The following is a 13,908-nucleotide window of genomic DNA, read 5'->3' on the forward strand; positions in this document are numbered from 1 at the left end:
GAGTGTGGGTGACTGGAGGTGTGCGCTTGCCCTTCCCTGTTGGTGTGCTGCCTGTGTCTGGTGGGGTGCGTGGCTGGGAATGTCTGTGTGTGATTGGGACAGGCATGGGAGTGGGAAGTGTGGATGGTGCAGGGGTAGGGGGGGACGAAGCGCTGACGGCAGCAGTGAGTCTCCTGCCATCAGTGTCGAGTCCATGGACCTCAGCAACATCTGTTGGTCAGACATCGCTGATGACATGCCCTCCATGTACGACACCATCTGTGTCAGCAGTCTGGTGTGGCCATGGAGGACAGTCAGGATCGATGTCTGCCCAACCTGCAACTGCCGCTGAATGTCCACAGACTCGGCAGTGAGGGCAGCAGGGGAGACAGGGGCAGGGGGTGTGGTGTCTGGCATGAAGGAGACACGTTGTTGCCCTACACGGACAGAAGGGACCCGAGCAAGTGGGAGGGCGGTGATGGGAATGGAGGGGGTGGTGACAGTTGTAGTGCTGCTGCCAGCTGTTGGAGCAGCCTCCGCCCCCTCAGGGAGCTCAGCCTCGGACCCGTCAGCATCGTAGTCGGTGTTGGTACTAGACAGGTCCTCTGCCGGACTCCCCTCGCCCTCCGTGCCACTTGATTCCGCCGACTCCCCAGCAGTGGTGGCACTGGTGCTCGATCCCTCCTCCTGGTCCGTGCAGGTGTCTCCCTCGGTGTCCCCCGATGATGCTGTGTGCAAAGTGAAGAGACATGAAATAATCAGTCACCTGTGTACATCTGACACATGAGTCCAAACAAAATAGGTCACAGTGCATATCAGGAAATGCATCATGAGTAACATCTAGAATACTCTGCACATATGTAAGCCATGCACTCCCCAGTTGGTTCACTCACCATGCCACCTGAAAAAATGAACATCAGGACACAACAGCAAATAACTCGATATCCAATTATACTGAGAAGCTAGTGTCTGTGAATAGTGGAGCACAGCCAGACTATGAAGGCATGCCACCTCTTGTTCACTGTGAAAGAAACAGTATTGGTGCACCCAAGGCCAAATAACATACGCCAATGCTGAAGGTGTCCCCACACTCAGAGACCTGTGAGTACTTTGTAAACCCTAAAGAAATACATTGTGATCCCTTGGGAATCACAACACTTTACACAATCAACATGTTTGGAATGTGTGAATGTGCCACTTTTGGAACAGAACACACATGTGTCTGGATAACAGAAGTCACACAAGGAGGTGCACACAAAGCTACTTTTACACAGTCATTGTATGAGCTGCCAGCCTAATGCAAATAAGCCACTGTTAAGAAGAAATGTGGTATCAGGAAGTACTTATACATGGCACCACGGTGGTCTGGATGACTTGACACCCGTAAGTTGGTATCAGCAATAACCGAGAACTAACCCAAATGCAACCACACTGTGGGAACATGTATATGTATAATCTCTAATCAATTTCATTACAGAACTGTGCCTTTGTGTTAAATGTGCCAGCGTGTCCCCTAAAAGTGTAAAGGTGGGTTCTTGTGCACTTCCTTGGTGGACATCTGTTATGTAGGCACATTATTGTCCTTCACAACAAAATATCAAAGTCAAGCATATAAACTATTGGGACATGTTGACAAGTGTAGTCAGTGCCAAGGTACAAGACATCTTGACTAACAACTTGAATCATGCCACCTGTCACATGGCCATCCGTACCATGATGACACAGTTGGCAACACATCTGACCCACTATCTGTCATGTGGAGTGGCACACATGTCCAGACACAGGACAATGCATTAGCTAATGGCCCTGCAATTGTGTCGGAATAAGGAGCACCTGCACTGAGGAGACACCCTCATGGGAACCAAGAATGTCCACACAGATGTCAGCACACACAGACCAAACTACGTAGCATCTGGAGCACACACCGGTGCCAAAAATGGATGAGCAGGAAACATGTCTTTTAACTTTTGACACATGCTGCAAAGCACAAACATTACCCCCTGCACAACATGCCTGGGTCACTGCACGTTGAGTGTCTGTCCAGACAATTATCACACACAGGTCAGACCTGGCAAGGAGACATAAGGTTTGGATATGTAGGCCTTGCCTGCACAAACTCCCCCTACCTGAGACAATGTGATTGAGACAGAGCAAGTACTTACACCTCTTAATCTGGGATTAACAAAATGTGCATCAAGAACTCCTAAATGTACTCCACATCACCTCGTGAGGCTGACCACACATACTTGTGGCAAACAACCATCAACAGTTAGTTGTACATAGACACACAGGCACTGCCCAGTGTGAGGATGCACAAGCCTAATGGGGTCACCATGGACCTGGGAGACATGTAGCACACTTTACGTAAATACAAATGAGGCCAAGGAACAATGCCACAGAGGCCAACCTATGCTGAACACACAGTGAATGGGCACAGTGTTTGATGCCACACATGAGTCCTAGGAAAAGGTGTCTCAGGGGACTGGAGTGGGCACACTGCTCCATGGTCCTGGAATGATCTGACTGTAACAGGAGCAACCGTCCCGGCACTATGCATATCTCCCACTCATGCACATCATGTCTGAGGCCACTACATCGGTCATGCATGCTGCAAGTCTGTTTATTTGAAACCTCACAATCCTATGTTGAGACTCAGGACAGTGCCAACAATTATGGACCCCCAAATGAGTGAACAGGACAGGGCACAGGCAAGGTACCAACACATGTCACAGACCACCCCCACCCATGAAAGCAGTGTGCACCTTGATTAACTTGCAGCCTAGATGACCATGTGCCATAGCGATTACACACAGACCACTGAACACATGTCAAGGAGGGGAAGGGAGGGAGAACAGCACCGGTTGACTTGGGTGAACAGGATATGCACTGCACATATAAACCCTGGTACTGCATCCAGGCAAATGAGCACTTCCAAAAGCTGGTGACACACAACAAACACACATGTACCTACCCCCTTCCTGCTGCTGTGTCTCCTGTATCCGCCTATCCATCTCAGGGAAGACCACCGCCAGGACACGCTTCATTTGGTGGGTCAGGCACCGGCGCCCGCCCGAGGGGTGTGGTGGTGAGTCCTCCAGCAGGACCCGGGCGATCCTCCTGGTCCAGCACCGGATGTCCTGCCAGCGTTTCCTCACTTGGGGCAGGCGCCGACTGCGACCCTCCACCGTATTCACGGCCCTGACAGCCCTCTTCCAAATTCTCCCCTTCTGGTAGGCGGTTACCTGTGAGGATGACAAAGTGAGACTACATAACTACACCTGCTCCATGTCACAGAGACACACATTTTAACATCATTGATTTGTTGAACAGGGCATAGTATGCTGCCAACTAATAGCACCTTTGTCATAGGGACATTCGCCTCTGTGTAAGCGCCAATGCACTACATGGCATTGAAAGTACACAGGTGGCATGAGGGGTTCGACACACTCCCTGATCATGGCACACACTGTGCATCACAAGCAACACAAGGCTGATGGACAGCACCTCCAAGAAGTCACATGCCCCAGGCCACTGATGCAACCTCAGCAGAGTACACAGACACACACAGGCACAGATCTTTCAACTGCCATTGTCAACAGCGGATACAAACCTCACTCTGCACATGTGCCACTAACCTGGGGGGTGTCACAGGTGTGGGGCTAGCTCAGCACGTCAGACACACAGCACGGCTTCCTTCTCACATCAGATGGGTAGAGCAGTTGCCTCCTCCATGCAGCTGTGGTGCAACACTCCACATAGACACTCACCCACATGACAAGGAACATTCACACACATCAATGTCCAGGGGGCGTACACATCATTTGGACACTCTCACCACAGCTCCACTCAACTCACACACATCTGTGGGTACAGTCACCTGTCACACCGGGGGGACCACAGAATCACATCAGGACTATAGAACAAAAATGGCCAAAAGGATTAGCCAGGCTGAATGTGCCATGCACCATGCAGTGATTGTCACAGTAAGCACAATGCAAGTGAGGAGTGCAGACATGAACTACATCATGCTCTGCATGGGAGACATAAGGCATTCCCCCCCCACCCCCCCGGGACCCACTCTCAACAACATTGCATGTCTGTCACACCTGGACACAATGCCAGAAGTTACAGTCACAAAAAAGGGGCACAGTCAAAGCTAGTGGAGTCAGCACTCACCTGCTCCCCTGGTCTCCCATACAGGCTGGGGTACTGTGGAAGGATGACGTCCAGCAACGCCTCATTCTCCTTCTGGGTGAATGGCTGGGCCCTCTCCATAGACCTGGACATGTTGACAGAGGAAGCAATGACAGCAGCAGTGGTGTCCAATGACGTGTTGTGCAGCCAATTGCCCTCTCATGGGTTCTGGCTGACTTATATCTGCCTTGCTGGCCTATTTAATTTACAGGAGTACAGAGTGATTGGTCAGACTCATTTGCATCCTACGTTTCCTCCAATCCCTTTAAACATACACCAGTGACAGCATTAGCATCTTTCAAATTTGCAGCAGCATGTCAAGTCAACAACCACTTTGCAACAATGTATAATGTGGCCAACTGCTTTTTCCAGCCCACATGATGGAAAATGTTGATCTTGAAACTCGGTATCCATGACAACTAGCATGCATTGAGGCCCTAATACTTGTCCCTTATGTGTCCCCATTGTAATTTTAAAATCCCCACACAGGTACGGTGCGTTTCACACGTACCCCTAGGGCAACACTACTATAGTGATACGGCCCGTACATGCGTGTGTACGGGTCGTAACCCTATAGTAGTGTTGGCGTAGGTGTACGTCATAGTGATACGGCCCGTACACGCGCGTGTACAGGTTGTATCCCTATAGTAGTGTTGGCGTAGGTGTACGCCATAGTGATACGGCCCGTACATGCACGTGTACGGGTCGTATCCCTATAGTAGTGTTGGCGTAGGTGTATGTCATAGTGATACGGCCCGTACATGCGCCACATAGGGATAGGACCAGTGTGTACACGTACGTGTACGACCAGTGTGTACACTTAGGTGTACACACTGGTCGTACACGTACGTGTACACACTGGTCGTACACATACGTGTGTACAGTCCGTATACACACCGTACTCCTACCCAAACCCAATATAGTGATACGACCGTACACACGCCCTCAGAGCGTGTGTACGATGCGTTTCACAGCTTACTCTGGCGATAGGATGCGCACACGAAAGGAATGGAGGTGTCAGACTCGCACAAGGCTGTACATCAAGTCATTGTCAGTGCAGTCCTTCATGTGCAGGGCCTAGGTGTGTCAGGCAGTGATGTGGCACATGTCTCCTCATGTTTTTGCACAATAGATGTGTGGTGACCTGTGTACACATGTCATGTGTGATAGGGCACTATGTTGCACACTTCCCCTTCACACTTTGCACATGTCTGCATGTAGTACAAATGTGTCAAGCACTGCATCACTGGTATGGCACAGTCCCCAACACCCGCAACTGTCCCCTGATGCCAGGTACACGGATAAATACACCTGACATCTAACTACCATCGTGCCACTATGTGACTATGTCATGTGTGTGTCATGTGTTCCCATGAGCTTGCAGTTGGTGTTCTGTAAACTGCATCTGCTGCATCCAACATGTGTCTGTATGTAGATGGGCATGGCACACAATTACGCACACCATGCCACATGTGGAATCCCAGGTAACGTGTGTCTGTATGCATCGAACATGGTATTTCGACCTGAGGACATATCTGCGTTGTCTCAATGTCTGTGTTATCAGTTTTGACACGTACCCCTTCATGGCAATGTGTGTGATCTGTACTTTTTAAATGACATGTGACCTGTGCGTCTAGCTTGCCGCAAGCTGTCTGAATGAGATAACATCCTTCTAATGCAGATATGTGGATGTATGTCACTCCTGTAATGTGTCTGGCTGTTCACTTGCACTGTGCCACAGCTAGTTTCATGGCATGTCATGTCGACCTTGACAATCAACGTTTGTAGCTGGCTCTTAGTAGGAGTATCACCTGGCTGGCATATGTGTCCTGGATGTATTGCACAGACCAGACTCTGTATATAGCAGATGTGTATTAGCTGTTGAACATGTGCTCAGTTCATTGACATTGTTGTTGTAATGTACTCAATCTTCGTTATTTCTTCCAAATTTCTGCAGGCACTGCCTCTCCCCCGACCAATGCCAGACTTGGGTGCCATGAGGGAACGTGACTGCATACGCCGTTACAGATTCACCCAACAGTTAATTGAGGACCTGACAAACAGGCTGGCACCACACCTCCAACCGCGACACAGTTATCTGACTGCGCTGACCCCCAAGATGAAGGTGATGGCAGTCCTACATTTTTTTGCCACCGGTACGTTTCAATTCACCATAGCTGATGTGGGTGGCATGTCCCAGACCATGTTCAGCCGTGTCCTGCATGATGTTTTAGAAGCCATGTTGGAGCACCTGGATGAATTCATCCATTTTCCAACTCGTGAGCAGTTGACATGTATCAAGGGTGAGTTCTATGCCCTGGGAGGGATGCCCCATGTAATTGGGTCCATTGATGGGACGTATGTGGCTTTGGTACCACCACAGGCACAGGAGGTAGCCTATCGTAACCGAAAACATTATCACTCCATTAATGCCCTTGTGGTGTGTCTTGCTAACATGCTGATTTCCCATGTCTGTGCACGTTTTCCAGGGTCAGCACACGATGCCTACATCATGAGGCGTAGCAGGGTGCCAGAAATGATGCTGCGGCTGCACAATGAACGAGCATGTCTTGTTGGTGGGTATACTCTGTTTGTCCTGTATTTAGCAGTATCTTTGTATGTTACGGCATCTCCTGACCCACTTCTTTACATGATGTTTCCATGTAGGGGACTCTGGCTATCCCAACATGCCATGGCTGGTGACGCCTCTCTGCAACCCCAGAACAGCTGCAGATCACCGTTACAACAACACCCATGAGCAGACCAGGCGAGTGATTGAGAGGACGTTTGGCCTCCTGAAGAGCCGATTCCAGTGCCTCCACAAGACAGGCGGGTCCCTCCCATATGCACCGGTGAAGGTCTGCAAAATCTTCCTCGTGTGCTGCATGCTGCACAACATGGCAGTGGAGAAAGCTGTGCCACTCATCCTGGATCCCAATGAGCAGGAACATCCACCCGTGGAGGATGAAGGCCTTGGTCATGAGGCAAGTGAGGAGGAGGAGGAGGAGGAGGAGGACATCCGGAGTCAGCTCATACGCAACTTCTTCTTATAATGGTGAGTCCCTGGGTCTGAGTGTGCACGCTTGGAGCCTTGTGTGGCATGTGTTGCAATGTGCGTGTCCAGCTGACTGTATGCTAAGTGACTTAGAGGTGTGTTCTGATGTGTCACTCGAGTGATGATCTCATTCCACACATTTTAGCTGACACACTCAATTTTCAACTAGCATGGTAACAACTTTATTCATGTAGAGTACATGACCATGCATGCGGATGACTATCTTTTTCCTGACTTCTTGTGTGTCTGTCATCCCCAGGTTGTTGCGCATGCTGTCTGCTCGTGGCATCGTTGTGCTCCTGCTATTCCTCATGAGTATTGCAATGTGTGCTGAATCAGCGTTACATGCACGGACATGGTGAGATGTCTCCTTTGGGTAAGGATTGCAGCAAGGCATTTTGGGTGTGGTAGTTGTTTGGAATGTGTGGGCACTGCTCCTGTGCAGGTTTTGTTACTATGCATACATGTCGACTCACCATGGGGCACATGACATGTAGCATGACTCACATGAATTGATAGTCACTGTTCGTGACAGTCATCTGTAATGGGATTGTGGATTGTGATGAAGGCATCAATGTGTGTAAAACTTCCCTCTGAAACATACGGGATGCTACGGGTGGACATAGTGTGGGACATCCCCATAAGAGGCTCAATGGGGAATTGCAGCCTCTCCGTGTGCAGCAGGGGATGTTTGGCTCACCCCCTTCACTTGTGTGCCAGTCCAATGGATTTACAGCATCTGTGGTGCGAAGGGGGTGTCCAGTGTAGGTCCCACATGTTCATCCAAAAGACCTGTGAGTCTGTTCATATTGATGCATTTCCATAGGTGTGAGCCTGAGTAATAAAGGTGTTCCTCACCCTCCAAGGTGCCTCATCTCTGTCAATGCAGGTCTCTTGCCACTGTGCATGCGGCATCTCTGGCATGGATGTCAAAGATTGTGCATATGAGTCTATGTGTAGATTAGCAACCTGCATGCTGTTCTTCATGTATTTGATTCTCTATTGTGCATGAAGTCCATGGCTATGTATGTGTTTTGGCATGTTTGTCCCCACAACGGGCCGTCAACACCTGCTGAGGGTGTGTTTCCTGTGCGCAGCTCGGCCTGCAGTGTCATGATCCGGTGTCAGTCATCTTTGGTGATTGTGCATCCTTTGTCTCTGGGTGTGCCATAGAAAACCGGACACTCCTTCCTTTACATACACCTGTTGCAGTAGTCCTTTCTGACATCCTAGTCTTTGTGTGGAACTTGTGGCATAGTTTCCAGGACATGCCGCCTGCTGTTGCAGCAACTGCAGCAAGGGCACACGAAGTTTCCGGATTTGGCAACACACACACATCAAAGATGCTCCTCCCTTCCTCCCTCAACCCATTCATTTGGCTGTCATCAGCTTGTCTGTGCCACAGGTGCGGCCACAAGGTGCCAAAGGCTGGACCGTCTGCACATGCAACGTGCACATTGCACGACCCTCAGGTCCTTGCATGACCCACATCACACTACAGTCTGATGTTGCAGACACCCTCCAAGCAATGTCCATCCATAAATCTCCCGCCTGCTCTCAGGCATACACTAAGCGCACACACAACACCTTTGCATGATGAGTGTGCAACTCCGACTGCCTACACAGCGTTGCCACGCCTTCCAGGCCCTGTCACACCAACCAGGTCATGTCCCTCCTACTCCCCACCGGCTCTGTACCCCAGCAAGGCCATGGGAGTGGGACTCAAGGCTTCTGCATGTAGTATGGTGTCGTCGTCAGGCACATAGCACAGGTATCATCTCTCAGCGTGTCAATCTACAATGTGTCCAGGACCCCCCTCTCCACCATCACATGCGCACAGCACCTCATCATCAGCTCGTATGCCATTGACATCCAGGTGCTCCTCACCCTCACCAAGGACGCAGACATTGCCAGTTCCAATATTCAAGATTGCATGACATCCATTGATGAATGGCTGAACATCAGCCACCTGAGGCTGGAATTGTACAGGACTGAGGTCAACATCTAAGGATTGTCCCCTTACAGCTGGGTCAACTGCTTGTGTCCCACCCGCAAGAGCCCTGCACAAGCACCCTGTTTCCAAGCACACAAGATGGTGTGCATCATGGATTGCTTGCTCACATTTGCCATGGTAATAACCAGCATCTGTGCCTCAGACTGCAGCACCCTGCAGCATTATGCAGATGATCCCCAGATAGATCCACTCCAAGGAAAGACAGACCATCCCCCAGGTCCACGACAACATCCGTGTCAAATACTGCCCTGCCCTCTACGGAGCAGCCACATCCAAACTCCCGGGAAACTTGTCCACATCCAGGGTGCATCTGCCCACCTCAGCTTCAACATCCCGCGCCCCAGCCACATCACCGTCCAGCAGAGATAGCTGCAATGGATCACTGTGTGCTGCAGGATGACCTTCAGACTCCCCACCCACACTCAGGAGGCAGGCCACAACCCGACCCAAAACCATCCTTGTACCACTGTCATCCGAGACCCCGTAGTGCCATCTCCGTGTATCCAACCTTGACCTGGCCACCATTCTTCACATCCACCGTACTCCAGCATGCAGGACATAGTTCTCCCACCTGGGAACACATACCTGGGACTCACTCCCCCGGCTCCTCCGAATGAGGCATGACCTCTACTCCTTAATGATACTCTTCCAAATAGGTCTGTCCGCACAGTATTGCAAGCCCCCCCCTCAGCAGCTTGCGGCCATCACAGGTGAGTATTGTGCTCCATGTCTGCATTGAATGATACATTGTGACCCATGTGTGTCCTGTACCAGACTCAGATCTCAGGGTATGGATGGGTGGAGTTAGTTCAACACTCAGGCATAGTTTGACATTTACACACACATATGTTGTGGACTAATGCAAAATGACAGCAACATCTCATGAAAAAATTACGTTTTTATTTACGGTGGGGTAAGTGTTTTGGTAGATAAACTAAGGTGCTCTACCGGGTGCATAGAATCCAAAGTTCACAGGGGGAGATGGTATCCTTTGCTTTGGAAGTCATCAGAGTCCAGACCACAGTGTTGGTCATCATTGGTCAGACTGTGACCAGTAAGTCCATGTGGCAGAGAATGTCATTGGATGAGGTGCTGCTGTTGCGCCACAGGGCCAGGTGCCAGGCCAGGTGACCTGGGAGATGTGGATGGTCCGCTGACTCTCACGGTCTTTTCCGTGGACGACCCACCTTCCTGGGGGGACCCTCAGATGCAGGCCTTGACGATGTCTGTGATGCTCCGTTGGACGAATCCTCCTCCTCCTCCCTCCCTGTGGCTGGTGGTGGTCTTCGCCTGGTGGCACAGGGAGGGTTGCCCATGTTGTCGGCGATCCGACAGAGTGAACCGCTCATGTCCGTTTGCACCGCCAGGAGCTCAGCCAGTCTTGCCTCCATCCGTCCTTGGTGTTGTTGTTGACTGGCATGTTGCTCGGCCTGCAGGTTCTTCATCTCGTCGAGGGTCCCCTTCATCTCTGTGAGGCTCGCCACTACCTGACTGATGCCCCTGCTGTCACGCCGGTATGTGTCCAGGATGTGGCGTATGTGTGACATACCGGTTCCCTCAGCTGGCTGGTCAGGTTCGCGCCTCCGCCTGCCTCCACTCCCACCACCCCTGCCCACACGAGCCTGGCCTGCCGTTGTGGGCACATCAGGTCTACGGGACCCCTGAGGGATGGCATTTGCGGGGTTGTCTGCCTCCTCCTGGGTGCCCGGAGAACCTTGTCCCTCCTGGTCAGACTGGCTGTGTTGTTCAGTGCGAGCAGGGCTCCTGGGTGTCTCCTGGGATGTGGCAGGAATGGGGGTGGGGGTTGGCACAGATGTACCTGACGCAGGTGCTGCAGGGGCTTAGGCACCAGAGGGGCCAGGTTGGTCGGGGTCATCCACGGAGTGGTGAGAGTCGCCGCTGCCGGTGGGATCATCTTCACGCTGAGCCTGGGACTGTGATTGTTCCCCCCCATTGTTGGGGGGAGGTCCATGACGTTGCCCTGTGTGTGAGAGAGAGACAATGGTAATGCTGTTTCATGCCACATCCATGTTTCATACATATTCAAGTTGTCACAGTTTCTCCAGGTAGTTGGATGTGCCTAGCATTCCACTCAATGTCCGCTTGGGGATGGGTATGTTGCGGGGGACAGATTGATATGTTCTCCTGAGTGTTTGACCAGTTGAATTTTGGCTAGGATGCTTATTTGGCTATGGATTGGTCTTTTTGTGTCACATGTCAATTGTGAGTGTGGGTAAATCCGTTGCCTGCCCCGGGGGTGTGTGCTTGTGTAAGGGGGGGGGGGGGTGTGACCGGGCCTACTGTTGGGTGTAGTGTGATTTGTCATTGGGTCTCCCAGGTGATGTGTCTGTCCCCTCATGGTGCATGCTGGCATGTCAGTGAGTGTGAGTTCCTGTGCTAGATATCTGAGCTTGGGGAGTTGGTGTTTGAGTGTGCAGTGGTCACAGGAGGGCCTTGTGCTGCATACAGCAGGGCCAAGTGTCAGCTACCTTGTCAGTACTTTGCCAGTCCCTGTGCATTGGGCATGGTGCATGGGTATGTACCTAGGCCATATGGGCAGAGGGCATTGGTGTCTGCTTCTGAGTTGCACAATGTGTTGTGTGAGCCCCACCCTCCCAGCATCCCGGACATCCAGTCTTGGGTTTGTGGTTGGTGTGGTCTGGGACATGGCATTGCCTTTATTTGTGAATGGGGCATGGAGACGTTAGTGGCATGAGCGTGGTTTTTGAGTGTGGTTGTGTGCGGTGAGCGCTTTGGGGAAGTTGCATGCATTTGGTGTATTTGTGGTGTGGATGCCATTACCCCCATGTTACGTGAGTTGTTTGTGTACTCACCAGGCTCTGCGACTCCTTCGACTCCGTGTACTCCCACCGGCGGAAGCATGGACATCACCTTCTCCTCCCAGGGATGGTAATGTACGGGTCTGCAGGGCAGCCCACCTCCAGTGATGTTACTCTGGGCGTATTCCTCGTTCATTTTCCTCTTGACTGCCCTGCGCATATCGTACCACCTGGCTTGGCATTCATGCCTGGTCCTTCGGATGGGCGCAACAGCATTCACCTTATCGACGATACTCTGCCACAGGCTAGTTTTTTGGGCTATGCTGGTCTGTCTGACCAATGTTCCAAACAGCTGTGGCTCGACTCTGATGACTTCGTTGACAAGGAGGTCCAGCTCCGCCCTTGTGAACTTTGGATTCTTGTCTGTGGGCATGGTGTGGGGTGTGGGTGTGGATGGTTGTGGGTGTGTGGGTGTGAATGTGACGGTGTGTGTGTGAATGTGAAGAGGGGGTGTTTGTGAAGGAGGTTGTGTGAAGGTGTGTAAGTTAAGGTGTAGTTAAGGTGTAAGTAAGGTGCAGTTGTTTGTCTGTGGGGTCTGTCAGCACTGGGTCTGTTGCAAAGGCTCATGGGTTGTGTGTGTGGGCCCTTTTTATTGGTCCATTTGTGGGTGTGGCTGGGTTTGAAATTTTGGTGGGTGTGTTATAAGAGTTGGTTGTGATTTTGGGCCTCTGTTTGGATGTCCCAGGTCAGTCATTGAGATGTATTTTGTCATGTAGACGTGTTTTGTGGTGTTGTGCGAGTCAAATTGACCCTCCTTGTGCTGTTTTACAGTGTCCTGGTTCTGTATGAGTCTTTTTCGCGTAGGTGAGGTCCGTACATACGCGATGCTGGATGAGGGTGCTGGGGTACGGTGTTGTGGTGCGGCGCGTACAGGTGCGGGGCTGGGGTACGGGCCTGGGGTGCGGTGCGTACAGGTACGGGGCTGGGGTACGGGCCTGGGTTATGGTACGTACAGGTACGAGGTCTGGGGTACGGCCATGGGGTGCGGTGCGTACAGGTACGGGCCTGGGGTACGGTCCTGGGGTGCGGCGCGTACAGGTGCGGGGCTGGGGAACGGGTCACAAGTTTACCCGTGTACATGTGTGCTACTGCGTTCGCTCCGTACGGGGCCTTTTACATGCGGTTGTGTATTCGGACAGGCGGTACGGATCGTACTTGCGCGCTCGGACTTCTGTTTTACGATTTGCACGTAAAAATTACCGGCTCCCTATCGTACACTTTTCCCGACGCTATTCGGACGTAAAAATGTCCGGGTCCCTCTCGTACCCTTTTCCCGACGCAATTCGTATGTATTTTTCACGTACGAATCGTACTTCGCAGTTTGTTCGGTACTTGTACGATTCGTACGTGAAAATATACGGATACAAGTCGTACGCAAATTTATTTTGCCGGATCGGAATCGGCACCTAATAATTAAAATATTCATTATTTTTAAATATTAGTAAGTTAATATATATAAAAAAAATAAAAATGCATGTTTCTTTTTTTGGGGACATTACATGTACTATTTAATAATTTTACAATTTTTAAAATTATTTTAAAGTAGGTTTTACTTAATTATATTTATTATTTGATTAATGTTATATTACTTTTAAAACATTTTTAAAAGTCGATATTTTAGCAAACTATATTATTAACAACGATATTTAGGATTCTATATTTTTGTACTTACCTGTTTGTAGATAGTAAGTCGATATTCTGTCGCTCGATATTTTTACATAGATATTGTGGCAGCTTGATATTCTTCTCCTCGATATTCTGTCAGTGATCCCCAGACAACAATTGACAGTACCTGTCCATATGGGAAAGCATGAAAAGAAAGCAAC

The sequence above is a fragment of the Triturus cristatus genome, chromosome 2_1 (assembly GCF_964204655.1).
Source record: "Triturus cristatus chromosome 2_1, aTriCri1.1, whole genome shotgun sequence".
Classification (NCBI taxonomy): Eukaryota; Metazoa; Chordata; class Amphibia; order Caudata; family Salamandridae; genus Triturus; species Triturus cristatus.